The sequence below is a fragment of the Macrotis lagotis genome, chromosome 2 (assembly GCF_037893015.1).
Source record: "Macrotis lagotis isolate mMagLag1 chromosome 2, bilby.v1.9.chrom.fasta, whole genome shotgun sequence".
Lineage (NCBI taxonomy): Eukaryota > Metazoa > Chordata > Mammalia > Peramelemorphia > Peramelidae > Macrotis > Macrotis lagotis.
This window is the reverse complement of record NC_133659.1, coordinates 172,645,637-172,661,798: the sequence shown is the minus strand read 5'-3', so window position 1 is coordinate 172,661,798 and position 16,162 is coordinate 172,645,637.

Sequence of the window (16,162 nt, the reverse complement as noted above, 5' to 3'; positions counted from 1 at the left end):
AAATGAAATGTGACCAGATAGCTCTCTAGCCAAAGGCCTATTAAACAGCTAACAGTCAAGGTTAAATCCCACATACCTGAATCAGAGATTGAATTTTCTTCTTTGATTCTTTAAGACACTTAGTGCCATCTTGAATTCACTTGAGTGTAACAGAAAATCTTGTAAACTACATTACAAAAGTAGCAGACCCTTTCAAATAAAAATAATGTACTTGGGAAAAATGTGTATTTTATACTATTCACATGAAGTAGAAAGCTGTCACTATAAGTATTTTGCTAATGTGGTAGGGGTATATAAGGTAGGGGCTCAAAATCAAACCAATGGGTTCTTTGGGTTGTTCTCAGGGGGTTGATGAATGACTGTATCTGAACTCTAATGTGTCTCTCTCTGGGGGCACAGCCATCATTGGATAAGATGGGATTCAGGGCAACCAGAGTACCTTTCTTGCCCCCAAATCCCCCCCTCAGTGGGATATTCAAGGCTCCCCCCCAAAAAAGGGGTTCATTCCAATTATGAGAAAGAACTGTATTAGTATTTAGTATGTAGTGTATAGTAATTTGGCTATATGTTACATTGTATTAGTATTTATATATATTGTGTTTTATATATACAGTATTAGTATTATATATTGTATTAGTATTATATACTATATGTAATTATATATATAATATGTAGTATTAGTATTTAATATATAGTAATTTAGTTTAATAATCAAATACTCACATCAGGACAGACTAGGGTAGTGACGATAACATATTGAATTCCCTCAAAGATCCCCCAAAACCCTCAGGATAATTATAAAAATAAGACAAAGAAAAGAGGAGTTATAGAGTATGTTAGTGCAGATTGGTTGATATTTTAGGGTGTACTCTGCTCATCATTGGACTCAGCTCCCAGACACTTGGGTTCCCCATCAATGCTGTTTTGGTTGGAATCCCAGATTTGCAAAACTATGATCTAAGTGAATTCAGATGGTTGTGCTCTGGTCGGTGTGTTTTTCTTTTGTTTAATCTTAAATCATAGTTTCCATTGATAGGGACTCATGTTATTATTATTATTATTATCATTATGGCTTCCACTGAGAAAGTTTTGCTAGAAACAGTTGAGAAATTTTTTCTGCTAGAGATTTTTTCCTAAGAAACCCACATCATGACTTTCACTGCTTAAGGTCCCCCAATAGGGACCCCACGGTACTCCCACTATCATGGAAAGATAAGGCACCTTTAGACTTTGTGGCCACCCACAGAGGCCCAGTACAGTCAGAGCATTCCCACATTGCCAAAGTGAGATATATCATAGTTGTGTCAATTTAATGGAGGCTCAACCCTCTGACCAGCAAGATGCTGTCACAACTTCCCCTAGGTTCTTTCTCCATGGTCACCTCTTATTCTCCCAGTTTCAGTGATCCTGAATCCCTAACTATCTGAGAGGAAACTACCTTTCTTCCTAATCTTCTCTATATCTTTATCCATTTCACCTCTGCCTTTTTAATGATGCTCCAGCTCTGGCCCCTTTTTTCACTGTGACCTCTGGAATTCTTGCTTCATAATAAGCAATCATCTCATTTTTAAAAAACTCTTCCTTTCATGCTCTTTCCATCCTGTAATGTTCTCAAAGACCTGGCTCTTTCTGATAATATCACAGCCTGGATCATCTGTAAAATGGTAATACTTGTATCCTGAGCTCCTAGAGAGCAAGCACTGACTTTTACAGTCATTATATCCTTAGTGCTTATCACATTACCTGGCTAATAGTAGGCACTTAATAAATGCTTTTTTACATAAATAGTATATTATTTTTTCAAATTATATGTAAAGACAATTTTCAACATGCATTTTTTTTTTAGGTTTTTGCAAGGCAAATGGGGTTAAGTGGCTTGCCCAAGGCCACACAACTAGGTAACTATTAAGTGTCTAAGGCCAGATTTGAACTCAGGTACTCCTGACTCCAGGGCTGGTGCTCTATCCACTGAGCCACCTAGCCACCCCACCACCCCTTCAACATGCATTTTTAATGATTTTGAGTTCTAAATTTTTCTCCATCCCTTTCCACCTCCCCAAGATAGCAAACAATCTAATATAAATTATATATATATATAAATAATATTAAACATAATTCCACATTAATTATGCTGTAAAAGAACAGAACAAAAGAAAACGCACGCGCGCACACACACACACACACACACTCAAAACCCCAAAGAAAATGAAAATAGTGTGCTTCAAGCTTCAATCTGCATTCGGACTCCCACCTGTTCTTTCTCTGGATACAGATAACATTTTCCATAATGAGTCTTGGATTATTATATTACTGAGAAGAGCTAAGTCTAAGTCTATCAAAGTTAATCAAATGTTGCTGTTACTGTGTACAATATTCTCTTGATTCTGTTCATTTTACTTAGCATCAGTTCATCTAAGTCTTTTCCAGTTTTTCTGAAATTTCCTGTTCATCATTTCTTATAGCACAAAATATTCCATTACATTCTTATACCACAACTTGTTAAACTATTCCCCAACTGATGATTTGTTGGGAGCCAGGGTCTCTAAGCTGTTTGACACAGTCGCAGCAAGAAGACTCAAGGCAGTAACACTGCCTGATGGAACAACATTTCCTTCTTCAATATATAGAAGGATTCCATGCATACCAATATTTATAGGTTTATTATTGATTACAATATTTACTCACCCTAATACTGGAATGATTATAAAAGAAGGATTTCAGAAAAATTCCTTTAATAAAACAGATTGTAAAGTCTGTCCAAATTTAACAGGACTGCCTCTCCCTGAGGCATACAAAAGGCTTCAACATTATGAAATCTCTGGAAAACCCAGCACTGGGAATTCCAAGGAGATGCCAGAATATATACAGGGAAAACAGATACAAGATGGGTCAGATAGAATTCCAGGAAATTAATAGTTTTGCCCCCCTTACCATACACAAGAATATATGAAAAAAGATGGTGAGAAAATAGTTAGTACAGGTGGCCGATATGTGAACTCCAGCAACCTTAGTTTCATGGGAAAGAATAAAAAAGTCACAGAAACTGTGGCTTCTACCAACTAGGCCAGAAAGAAAAATTGGTTATTGTAAAAGTTAACGGATGGGTGGACAAGCATAAAGACCCTCACTACAGACTGTTAAGGAAGTGTATCAAAAAACATTACCTACACAAAAAATATAAAAAACTTTCCATTAAGAGAATTGCTTAATTAATAACTTTAAATGAATTAACAATTATACAATGTAGTAATAAATATGGTAACAGACAGGTTAAGGTCATCATGGTCTGAGTATGGATAAGAAATTAATTAACTATGTGATTATTACTTAAACTTGTAATCACATGATTAAAACTTGTAACCATATGAACTATATGATTGATGATGAAAATTGTACACTCTTGTAACCAAGGAAATGATCTTAGCTTGCTTGCTTGAAACATACATGATTCTGAAACTATAAAAATAAATCCAAGCAGCTGACAGTCAACCGGCTCCTGCCTTTACCCACTTGTTGACTCAACTCATTTCACTGACTCTATCCCTCCTGTCAGGTTCCAAGAACCTGGCGGAGGCTGGATCCCAGCAATGATTGTTCCATGTCTGAGGCCAGATTTGAACTCGGGTACTCCTGACTCCAAGGCCAGTGCTCTATCCACTGTGCCACCTAGCTGCCCCCTGTCCTTTGTTCTTGAAGAAGACCACAACACCAGGGAGGGAATTCCATGACAAGCACAAGAATTGGATTTGAGTGAGGGGGTGCTGTGCTGTCACCAGCCTCATTTATTTCTCTAGTCATCTGAGTCCAGTGACCAGATATGAATCAGGATGACCTGAGATGGCCCTGGATATGAGGCAATCAGGGTTAAGTGACTTGTCCAAGGTCACACAGCTAGTAAGTGTCAAGGGTCTAAGGATGGTTTTGAACCCATTCTCCTGATTCCAATGCCAGTGCTTTATCCACTATATCACCTAGCTGCTATATTTTTGTCCACATCGGCCTTTCCTTTTTTTTTTTTTTAATGATATCTCTGGGACACAAACCTAGTCCTAGCAAAACCGGATCAAAAAATATGTGAAATTTGATTGTCTGTTGGACAAATTGCTCTCCAGTATGGTTGGATCAGTTCACAACTCCACCAACAATGCATTAGTGTCCCAGTTTTCCCACATCCCCTCCAAAATGTATCATTTTCCCTTGTTGTCATGTTAGCCAATCTGATAGGTGTGTGAGATGGTGAGAATTCGGAAAGGCTTCATACAAAAGATAGGCCAAGCTGCATTTTAAAAGAATAGAAGGGATTCTAAGAGGAAGAGGTGAGGAGGGCATATATTCTAGGCATGGATAATGGCCAGTAAAAAGGCATAGAGAGGAGAAATGGGGTGTCATTTGAGAGAAACAGAGGAAAGGTTAATTTGGTTGTATGTCAGAGTATCAAAAGGGAAGTTATGTCCAAAGAGGCTGGAAAGGTAGATTGGGCCAGATTTTATAAGCCTTTAAAAGCTAAACAGGTGAGTTTTCATTTATTTTAGAGATAAAAGAAAGTTACTAGAATTGATTGAGTAGGAAAGTCACATTGACTGGAGGGATGAGAGATTTGAGGCAAAGTGACTGGCAATAATCCGGATTAGGAGTAGTGGAGATCTTCAGCTAAAATAGAGAATAGAGAAAATGGAATGGATGGCAAGGATACTGTAGAAGTAGAAATGTCAATACTTGGAAACTGATTGGATACTTGGAGGTATGGAAAACTCCAACAGGGCAGAGAGAATGTCTTACCTAAACTTGATATCTTATCCACTGACCCAGGAAAATTCCCTTTACACAGTAAAGGATAAAGTAGGTCTTCTTAGTCACTGATTTGAATCTAGGATAAAGAGATAGGAAATGACCATAGAACTTAACAAAGTCCATTCATTCATTCATGTATTCAACAGGGACTTATTAAGTGCCTAGTATGTGTATATTTTTGAATATTGTGCAATTATTAAAAAGTAATCACATTAAAATTTTTATAGCATTTGTACTTCTTTACCAGCTTAGAAACAACTGCTTTTACTACTGAGTTACCAAGAATAATTCAATTTAAAATTCATAGCTTTATTTGGAAAGGAGGGGAGAAAAAGGGGGAAATTTTGGCAATGTAAAAAAGCAATCAATAAAAAATTTTGCTTTGGGGTGGCTAGGTGGTGCAGTGAATAGAGCACCAGCCTTGGAGTCAGGAGTACCTGGGTTCAAATCCGACCTCAGACACTTAATAATTACCTAGCTGTGTGGCCTTGGGCAAGCCACTTAACCCCATTGCTTTGAAAAATCTAAAAAAAAATATTTATTTTAAAGAATGATTAAAGTTAGAGGTTACCAGATAATCGTTTTTATCCTGTGGGCAGCCTCACTCCACATGAGATCTAATCTTTTCTGCCCCCTACCTTTCTCCTGAGAGACAGTCTCCCCACTGTCTCTGGTATCATGGTGTCCACGGTATGCTAGGTGGGAAGAAAAAAGTAAAAAAACAAATAATCCCTTACCTTAAGAAATTCATATTTGGGGGCAGCTAGGTGGCACAGTGGATAAAGCACTGGCTCTGGAGTCAGGAGTACCTGAGTTCAAATGCGGTCTCAGACACTTAATAATTACCTAGCTGTGTGGCCTTGGGCAAGCTACTTAACCTCATTTGCCTTACAAAAAAAAAAACCTAAAAAAAAAAAAGAAATTCTGTGGAAACAGAAATTTCTACATAGGGATATAAGAATGATTTGCCAGTCTGATGTTTATAGAATTACCACAGACTTTATGTTCCACTGGATTTAGTGTTGATTGAATTGTATTGTTTCATATCTATTCAATTTCCTTTCTCACTAGTTCTTGACTTTTCTGGCCTTTGACAAATTGGCACGGTTGGCTAATCTGAATGCCCCTCTTCTTTCTCATATATAACTTTTCATTTACATAGCATTCTGCAATTTCCCCAGTTCCTTTCAAGGTTTTCTTTATCATATCATGTTTATTTTACCATATCATATCATGTTTTACATCTCATATCATGTTTATTTTTACCATAACTAGCAATTTGAGGATCCAGGATAGGCAGCACAAAAGAACTCTTAGGTTAATATTGTAATTCATGATGTGAAAATAATACAAGAAGTGGTTGGTCAGGAGTTCTTAACCTGGCATCTGTGAACTTTGTTTTTAAAAAATCATTTTGCTAACTCATTTCAATATGATGGGTTTCCTTTGTAGTCTTATGTATTTTATTTAACACTTTATTATAAATTATAAACATTACTTTGAGGTTTTCATAGGCTTCTGCAGATTACCACAGGGGTTTAAGACCCCAAAAAACTTAAGAAGCTTTGAATTAGGATAAATTCAGTTGAGTAAGAAGAAAAATGCCAGGATATAACTCTGTGAAGTAATAAACCTAGAACACTTAGACACTACCCCCCCAAAAAAAAGATCATAGTTTTGGAGATTGAAGGGATCTAGAAGGATATCTAGTCTAATCTCATTTTATAGAAGAAGAAATTAAATTGAGAGAGATTAAGTAATCTACCCAAATTTACAGTTTGTAAGGGACAGATCTGGGATATGAGTCAAAGGTCATAGTTTTAGAACTAAGAAGGAAGAATCGTATGCGTTGTTGTTCAGTCCTGTTGTTCATGATCCCATTTGTGGTTTTCTTGGCAAAGATGCCATTTCCTCCTCCAGTTCATTTTATAGATGAGGAAACTAAGATAAAGAGGGTTAAAGAACTGTCCAGGGTGTCACACAAATAGAAAGTGTCTGAGCCTGGATTTGAATTCAGGAAGATAAATCTTCCTGACTCCTAGTCAGGTACTGTATTTACTGCACCACTCAGCTGACCCATGGGAGGAACTTTAGAAGTTATCAGATGCCTCATTTTACAGATGAGGAAACAAGCCTAGGGAGGTTGATATCTGTGGTGGGATCTGAGCACATTTTCCTGATTTCTTATCCAATTGTCTTTCCATTATACACACCGCATCTTAGTTTCTCAGACTCTAAATTCAAATACACCATTATTTCCATTGCATTACACTATCTTCTTGTTCTTTCAAAAGATAAAATATTGGTACATCACAATGCCACTTCTAAAGAGACTGCAATCCAGAGGAAAGAAGACCAGGATACGGAAGATCTCACTTGGGAAGAGCAAGGTACAAGCAATAATCTGGTAATCTTACTTAATTTTTTATTTAAATTTTTTCCCAATTACATGTAAAGATATTTTCTTACACTCATTTTGTTAAGATTTTGAGTTTCACATTTTCTACCTCCCTTCCTTCCCCTCCCCCTTCCCCTTGACAGCAAGTGATCTGATACAGGTTATCATATACATGCACAATCAACACCTTATTTTAATAATTCTTTTTTAAAGAATAAGCTAGAATTGATAATTTTGCTTTTTATATTGCTTTTTTCTCTATATATCTCTCCCTCTCCCAGAAAGTCATCCCATATTGCAACAAATTTTTACATGAATTATTCTTGATAATGGATGCTAAAATCAGTTGCTGGTAAAGAAGAGTACAGGCAGGGGCAGCTAGGTGGTGCAGTGGGTATTGCACTGGCCTTGGAGTCAGGAGTACCTGGGTTCAAATCCGGTCTCAGACACTTAATAATTATCTAGCTGTGTGGCCTTGGGCAAGCCACTTAACCCCATTGCCTTGCAAAAACTAAACTAAAAAAAAAGAGTACAGGCAGCAGACAGCTAGCAGTGGCACCACATGCACAGAAAGCAGGTCCTATGGTGAGGAATGCTGATTTTCCTAAATTCAAATACGACCTCAGAAACTAGTTGTGTGACCCTGGGCAAGTCACTTAACCCTGTTTGCCTCTGTTTTCTCCATTGTAAAATGAAGCAGAGAAGAAAATGGGAAACCACTCCAGTTATCTTTGTCAAGAAAACCCCCAAATGGGATTATGAATAGTCTGACACAACTGAAATGACTGAATGGACAGAAACAAAGGAATACCAGTACTATAAAAATGCAAACATAGTGAAATGATCCAACCATTCTGGAGAGCAATTTGAAACTATGTCCAAAAGGCAATGAGACTATGCATACCCTTTGATCCAGTAATACCACGGCTAGGTCTGTATTCCAAAGAGATCATTAAAAAATGGAAAACACCCACATGCACAAAAATAGTCATAGCAGCTCTTTTCGTGGTGGCAAAAAAATTGGGAATTAAGGGATGCCCATCAATTAGGGAATGACTGAAAAAGTTATGGTGTATGATTGTAATGGAATATTATTGCTCTATAAGAAATGAGGAGCTCCGACCTCAGAGACTTAATAATTACCTAGCCATGTGGCCTTGGGCAAACCATTTAACCCCATTGCTTGAAAAATCTAAAAAAAAAAATGAGGAGCAGGTTAATTTCAGAAAGACTCAGAAAGACTTACATGAACTGATGATGAGTGAAGTGAACAGATCCATGGAAACATGGTGCACTTTAATAGCAACGTTGTGTGATGATCAACTATGATAGACTTAACCCTTCTCAGCAATATAGTGATCAAAGACAACTCCAAAATATTTGTGATGGAAAATGCCATGCACATCCAGAGAAAGAACTGTGGAATCAGAATGTCTAAAGCATACTCTTTACTTTTTAAATTTGTTTTTGGTTTTTTCTTTCTTGTGGTTTTTCCTTTTGTTTTTATTCTTTTTTTCACAGTGTTATTAATATGGAAATATGTGTAATATGACTGTACATATATAATCCATATTAGATTATTTGCTATTCTTGAGGGGAAAGGTGGGAGGAAAAAACTTTACAAAAATGAATGTTGAATATTATCTTCATATAATTGGAAAAATAAATTAATTTTAAAAATTGCAATGTATCTTTAAAAATCATTATTTAAAATTGTTTTACCCTCTAAATTTCAGTGCCCTATGATAGAGCTCTGATCTCCCCACTCTAGGTATTGCTGTGTTTGCAAATCATCCGGTTATTGTTTTTGGATAAAAATCTTGTGTCTTTGACTTTTATGAGTTCTCTATTTGATGTTAGGCATTATATTCTGCTTTCACCCTCTCCCTACTCCCGCAAAAAAGGGTTCTCTCCCCACCTCCTTAACCTCCTTATCGTATCATACTGAATATGAGATATTCTAGAAAGTTGATATCTGGATAATTGTATTTCCTTTTATTTTGGGCATTAATACATCTACTTGACAAAAATCAGAGAGTGAGAGAAAGAGACAGAGAGAGAGATTAAGAATTTGAAGATTTAGATGTTCTCTTTAGTAGATATTTTATCAATTAATATTGATGTTTCCTTTGAAAATTGATTCAGGGACAGCTAGGTGGAACAGTGTATAGAGTACCAGTCTTGGAGTCAGGAGAACCTGAGTTCAAATGTGACCTAGCTATGTGACTTTGGGCAAGTCACCTAATCCCATTGTTTTAAATAAATAAAATTTTAAATAAAGAAAATTGATTCAATCTATATTGCAATTACAACAGTTTTAGGGTGATTTTTATGTAACTGCTTTTCTGAAATAATGATTAATAATGTTTAATGTAACAGAATGATTAAATAACACTGAATTTAAAAGTGCAAATGCTTTTATAAATGACTTTCTTAATTCATCTTTCTTAAACACTGGATATCATATTTCCCAAATTCTTAATAATTTGGAATTTTGTTGCTAAGGGGAAAATCACATTATTTCTGAAATGGTAGTTGAATTTCATATTTTCTGGTCCAGGCATTTTTATTATGCTAAGAAGCAAGATTAGATTCTTGGTTACTATGGTACCTACATATTAAAATTCAAAGAATTTTAGAAATAGGAAGAAACTTAGAGAAACAATTCAACGAGTATGTTGAGTGCTTACTGTGTAGAGAACAATACACCAGACATTTAGTTGTGTGACCTGGGCAAGTCACTTAACCCTGTTTGCCTCTGTTTTCTCCTCTGTAAAATGAAGTAGAGAAGAAAATGGGATACCACTCCAGTTATCTTTGTCAAGAAAACCCCAAAATGGGATTATGAATAGTCTGACACAACTGATTGGCTATATCATTTGTCCCAAATCCCTCTTTTGTGTCTCAATCTTCCCCTTAAATGAATTAAAATATATTCTCATGAAGAATGAGACTGGCCAAAGAGAGCCCAATCTGGGAGTCTGTAAGAGCATAGATGTTTAGTGAGACATCCTCTGAACATGCATAAAAGAAGGTTCTGTTCTCTACTTCAGAGTATGTATAAATGTTCCAGGACAGTTTCCTCTTAACTTGTTGTGTAATGAGAGAAAGCCTTGGGTACTAGTTGAATTGAGTAAATAAATATAAGAGGCATTAATCAAATCAAACACTGTTTCCTGGTTGTGATTGAGGCAAGAACTTCTGTGTGTCTCTGGGAATGCTAACTTTGTGAATGCTAACTGGTTAAAGTTTAGTTGTTTAATTTCAGTCATGTCCCACCCTTCATGACCCCATTTGGGATTTTCTTGACAAAGATACTGGGCTAGTTTGCCATTTTCTTCTCCAGCTCATTTTACAGATGAGGAAACTGAAGCAAACAGTGTTAAGAGAAGGTTAAGTGACTTGCCCAGGGTCACACAGATATTAAGTGTCTAAGGTAGATTTGAATTCAGGCCTTCCTGACTCCAGTACTCTATCCATGGAGCCACCTAGCTGCCTCTAAAGTTTAATTGTGGGGCATTAATAACTAGGTCTGAAGAAGGAAATGGTAAACCATTCTAGGTATCTTTGTCAAGAAAACCCCAAATGGAATCATGAAGATTCAGTCGAGTGAAACAACCAAACACTCAAAATCAATGGGTCAAACAATGATATAGAAGAGATACTAACTGTAACTGGTGACTGAAATAGAGGGAACATACTAAAATGGGGGCTCAAGGTAATAATTTTAGAACTTCATTGCCCTTCAGAGGTACCACTGAAACTTCTGAGGGAGGTAAAGAGCTCAATAGAATATAAAAACTACCTGTCATAAAAGCCTAATGCTTTTAACATTACTGATTAGTCTACCTGTTCTATAAAAACTTTAACATCTCAAAAACTGTTTCATTGACTTAGACACCAAATGAGAGATCAAATCAAATCAAGCAGACTCGGCAAAAGAGTTCTGGGAGATGGACTAGACAGCAGACCCTCTTCTCCTAGAAAGGCAAAGGATTTGGACCAGAAGTCAAGGGAACTCCCTTCAGGATCAACACCAACAGAACACAAGCAAAGACACTGAACTTGCTTCTACCAATACAGTTAATGTGATCTAGGAAGGGCCTTTAATTAGGTCTCTAATGATGTCTTTTTTAGCAGGGTATTTATCAGGACCATGATTTGGTTCATTGATCAGTAAAGATGATTTAGGGAACAAGAACCTGAGCTGAAAACAAAGAAGACCTACTACTCACAGAGAGCTGGCATGGATCTCTGGGAGGCAGGAAAACCTGTTTATCTGCATAACGTCCCACCCCCCAGCAGGTATCTGCTCAGCTCCAGAAATGATAGCCAAGAGGAGGCAGTGACAGAATGGTAAGGAACTTCCTGGAGGAAGAACCAGTCAGTATGGGGATTCTTTTTTTTTAATTGCTATTTTGTTTTATTTTTTTAATTATATGCTATATTTTATTTTTTTCAAATATATGCTATGAAAGTTTTTCAACATTCATCCACATGCATATGCATATTTTAAGTTATATAATTTCCTTCATACCCCCTCTCCCCTCAGAGGGGGATAGTCAGGTGAATGTTGTACTTAGACATTTGTTTAACATTTATAGATTAGTCATTTTCAGTGTGAGGAATTAGGATTAAGGGAAAAGAAAAAAAAATCAGTATGGAGATTCTAGGACCAGAGGCTATATGCAATGAAAAGAAACCACAATAAGTAGGAAACAACCTTGACCTTGTATTTCTTTAGACCGAATGAACAAACCAATGAATGAATGAAGGAGTGAAAGAAAAATCATTTATTAAACACTCTGTGCAAACATTGTAAGTCCTGGCAGTGCTTGGTATCCCCACAAGTAGAAAGGCAAAACAAAAGAGCTCACATTTTAATCAGGAAAGCTACATATGCAGAGATGGCAGATGATAATGCATCTTCTGTAATGTCATTTCCATTGATAAAATTATATTCATTTTGAATAATGAATCCCAGAGAGACTGATTTTCTCAGAGACCTTGGCCCTGGAGATGAAATGAGAAAATGTGTCTCCCTTGATTTCACTGAAGAGGAGGGGGACTATGATGTTATGTATTAGTTTTGCCAAACTCCTCTTTTCTGCCTTTTGAGTCTTTGTTACAAGGGATAACTATCTGGGCAGAAGAAAAGGGAGAGTTAGTTACAACAATGAATGAAAAGTATCAGTAAAAATAGGATAAAATTTTTAAAAGCAAACACACTTATGCCCTCCTATTTCCTGTTCAGAGTGGTGAGAATTTATAAAAATTTAAAATAAACCTGGGTAATCACATCTCAGAACTGAGATACACAGTTTAACTCTGGCAAATCAAAGGGAAAATTTATTCCACATTAAAATAAAATCCTGAAACATAACAATGATGGTTCATCCCCTACTGCAGGAAAACTTTATTGTATTGTTTGAATCTAAGCCCTGTGTGACTGAGACCAGGTTTGTTGCTTAGAGACCAAATTTGTTTAATGCTTAACTCAGGATTGCAAGTTATGGTAACTTCCCTACCCCCTCTTTCCCCCCAAATTTAAAATTAAAAAAAAGAAAAGAAAAGAAAACAAACCTTCCAGGGGAGCCAGATGGAAAGATTGATGGAAGGGAATTTGATTTTCTTCCCATTTATTCATCTCAAGCAACCTACTTATCTGGAAATTGTTTCCTTGTTCCTTTGTTTGAACTCTTACATAATGTACAACTTACAGAGAATGAGGCAGGGGTGTTTGGGGTGAGGAGTGAACAGGCCATATTTTTCTGCTCTTTCCCCACCACTAGATGACTTCATAAACTTTTAAATTTTTTTTTTTCTGTTTTAGGTTTGTTTTCTGCCAGTACTATAAATATATACAGTTCACAATAGATATGAAAAACTTGAAAAAGGGAGACTGTTATAGGCCTGTTTTTTTTGGAGAAGACTCATGCTTTGGTTATTTATGAATTCTTAAAGCTTTCATTTGACTTTTTAACTATTAGGATGAGAACTACAATGCAATTTGAAAAAAAGATAGCTAAATACATTGATATAGTTGTATTACTTGTAGGAAACACAATTTGCATAGCCTCTTGTCCCTTTTCAATTTTGTAATGTTGTTTGCCCTTCAATCTTTTTTTTTTGCCCTTCAATCTTGAAGGAGACCTTGACTTTGGGGAGGAAATGTTTTGACTAGCACTTGAATTGGATTTGAGTGGGGGTGGGGACTGTGCTAAATCACTAGCCTCAGTTTCTCCTCTGGCACCATCTGGGTCCAGTGGTGTGAGGAAAGTAGGGTGTTGGTCTTCACAGGGTGTGGAGGGGAGCCCTTAGGGAATCCATTACAAAGGGGGAATGGCCCAGCCAATCACAAAACTGGAAGTTTTCCTAATCCCATTCCAAGGATAGCAAACCCCAAACCAGCTCTCAACCTGAGTGATCTAGAGATCTTGATCTAATGCAACTGAGTTTGTGCAGTTAGATAATTGAATATTAACCCACACACCCCTGGGATTCATTAGCATATCACATGTCCTATGATGTGGGGGAGATCATATTGGGGCATATCATGGAATGATTTTAGATTGTAACTCAAACTCTGAGAGCCTATGAACATCCAAGAGGGAGGGGAAAGAGTTTCTGAGGACTATAAATTACCTGACTCCCAAGACCAATGTGTTCCTCATGCCTAGGTGAGGTACTTGTATCTTGTAAGGCATATCTTGCAAGGTTCATGAATAAAATGTACAATTTTCTCTCACTCTAGCAGGTTTTTTCTTTTCATTCATTTATAACAAATGGCCAGATATGGATTGGAGTGACTAAAGATAACTCTGAATGGGCAGCAATCAGGGTTAAGTGACTTGCCTATGGTCACACAGCTAGGTAATTATTAATTGCCTGAGGTTGGAGTTGAACTCAGGTCCTCCTGACTTCAAAGGCTGGTGCTCTATCCACTGTGCCACCAAGCTGCCCCGGCTGCTTCTCTATCTACTGAACCTAATATTCTGCTCTAAATCTACTTCTCCCCATTCTGGATAAATATGTTTTTGGGGATCCAGAACTAGCTGGAAGTTTAAGTCCCCAAGGGCATTCACTATATTCATTTTAAAATGAGCTGTGATAGGTAGCACAGTGCTGGAGTCAGGAGGACCTGAGTTCAATTTGACCTCAAACACTTAATACTTAGCTGTGTGAATTCGGGCAAATCGCTTAAGCCCATTGCCTTGCAAAAACAAAAACAACCCCCAGCCCCCTCACCCCTCCCAAAAATGAGCTATGTGAAAAATGAACATCCACCAAGAGTTAAACTCCATTGTTTCTAAGATCAATACAAACTGTTATGTGGCATTAAATGCCCCTGGTAACATGGTATCAATATATCTTTTTAGGCTAATTATAAATGTTTTTCTTGGTCCAGGCCATCTGCCTTTGCTTTTGTTCCTCTGTGTGGTCCTTTGCTTTTGCATCTGACATTTCCCACACATGGAAAGCATTCCTTTAGTTTACTTCAAGACAGCTTAAGCACAGCATTCTCCTGGAAGCCCTTCATTTCCCCAGCTGCTGGTATCTCCTCTCCCAGCTTACTTTAGTTTTATGTGTGGATGCTAGGGCAGCTAGGTGGCATACTGGATAGAGTGCTGGACCCTCAGTCAGGAACACATTCATATTTCTGAGTTCAAATCTGACCCCGGGCACTTAATAGCTGTTATCTTGATCCTGATGGGAGAGCACTATCACTATGTACTGTCTGATATATATTCTATGTCTATCTTCTGATTCCTGTTTTTCTATGATTAGGATAAACGAGTTTCCTTGCTATTCTATATGGTTGATCACTGTGAAACTAGTATTTGGTTGGGCAGGGATCAAGACTTGGATATAAAGTTATAAGTTTTTTCCCTTCCCTAAAAAAATGACAAAGCAATAAAAGATTAGATGGAACCTGGTCATATCCCCTAGATGAACAATATTTGAAGTAGTAGATATTCTTTCAGTCATGGACAAGGTACCTAATCCTGTTTGTCTGTTTCTCATCTGTAAAATGAGTTGGGGGAAGGAAATGGCAAACCACTCCAGAATCTTTGCCAAGAAAACCCCAAATGAGGTCACAGAGAATCAGACACAACTGAAAAACAACTGAACAACACATATATATTGTCTTTCTAGGAAAGGTAAGCTCATTGAGGATTTTTCACTTATTTATTGCACACCTAATGAAATATTTCAGACATAGCAAACACTTAATAAAAGCATTGCTGATGTATAAATTTAAATAAGTCCAGTTGTGATCATTCAGGAATGTTTTGAATTGAAATTTAGCTTTGGGTGTGTAACCTATTTCTTATTGTTCTTTGGCAAGCCACTCTCCTTAGTTGTGAAGGTGAGGCCCTGCCCTGATGAGGCTAGGCAGAGCTGGAGGGAAGCAAGAGCTTTAATTCTAAACTAGTCCCCCTTTGGGAATTCTCCAAATGAGGGCCTTCAATCAAGCTGGCTTTTTGCTTCCAGCTTCAAGAGAGATGTGACCCCTTGGATGAGATCTAGGACACTCGGTTGAGTTATCTTGATCCCAATGTGTTGTCTGATATATATATTTTCCTATGTACACTTTTACTGATTTCTGTTCTGTGATTTTCAGAGGCAGGCAGTACTGATCTGGTGTTCCTAAGGCAACTGCTGATAGGGACTAGAAATTCAATAAATCTAGTTTTTCAGGGGTGAATTAAATTTTGATGACATAAATCCCTTGAATGATGTTATAAGTATCCAAATGGCCCACCCCTGATTTAGATAAATGAGTTTCTTTGTTAATCAATTAATTCTCCATGTGTTCATTGTGAAACTGGTATTTGGTTGGGAAAGGATCAAGACTTGGATATAGAGCTTGAAGTTTTTTCTTGTATAAAAGAAATAAAAAGTTAAATGGAACCTGATCATATTCCTTAGATGAACAATATTTAAGATAGCAGATATTTTTTTAGTCCT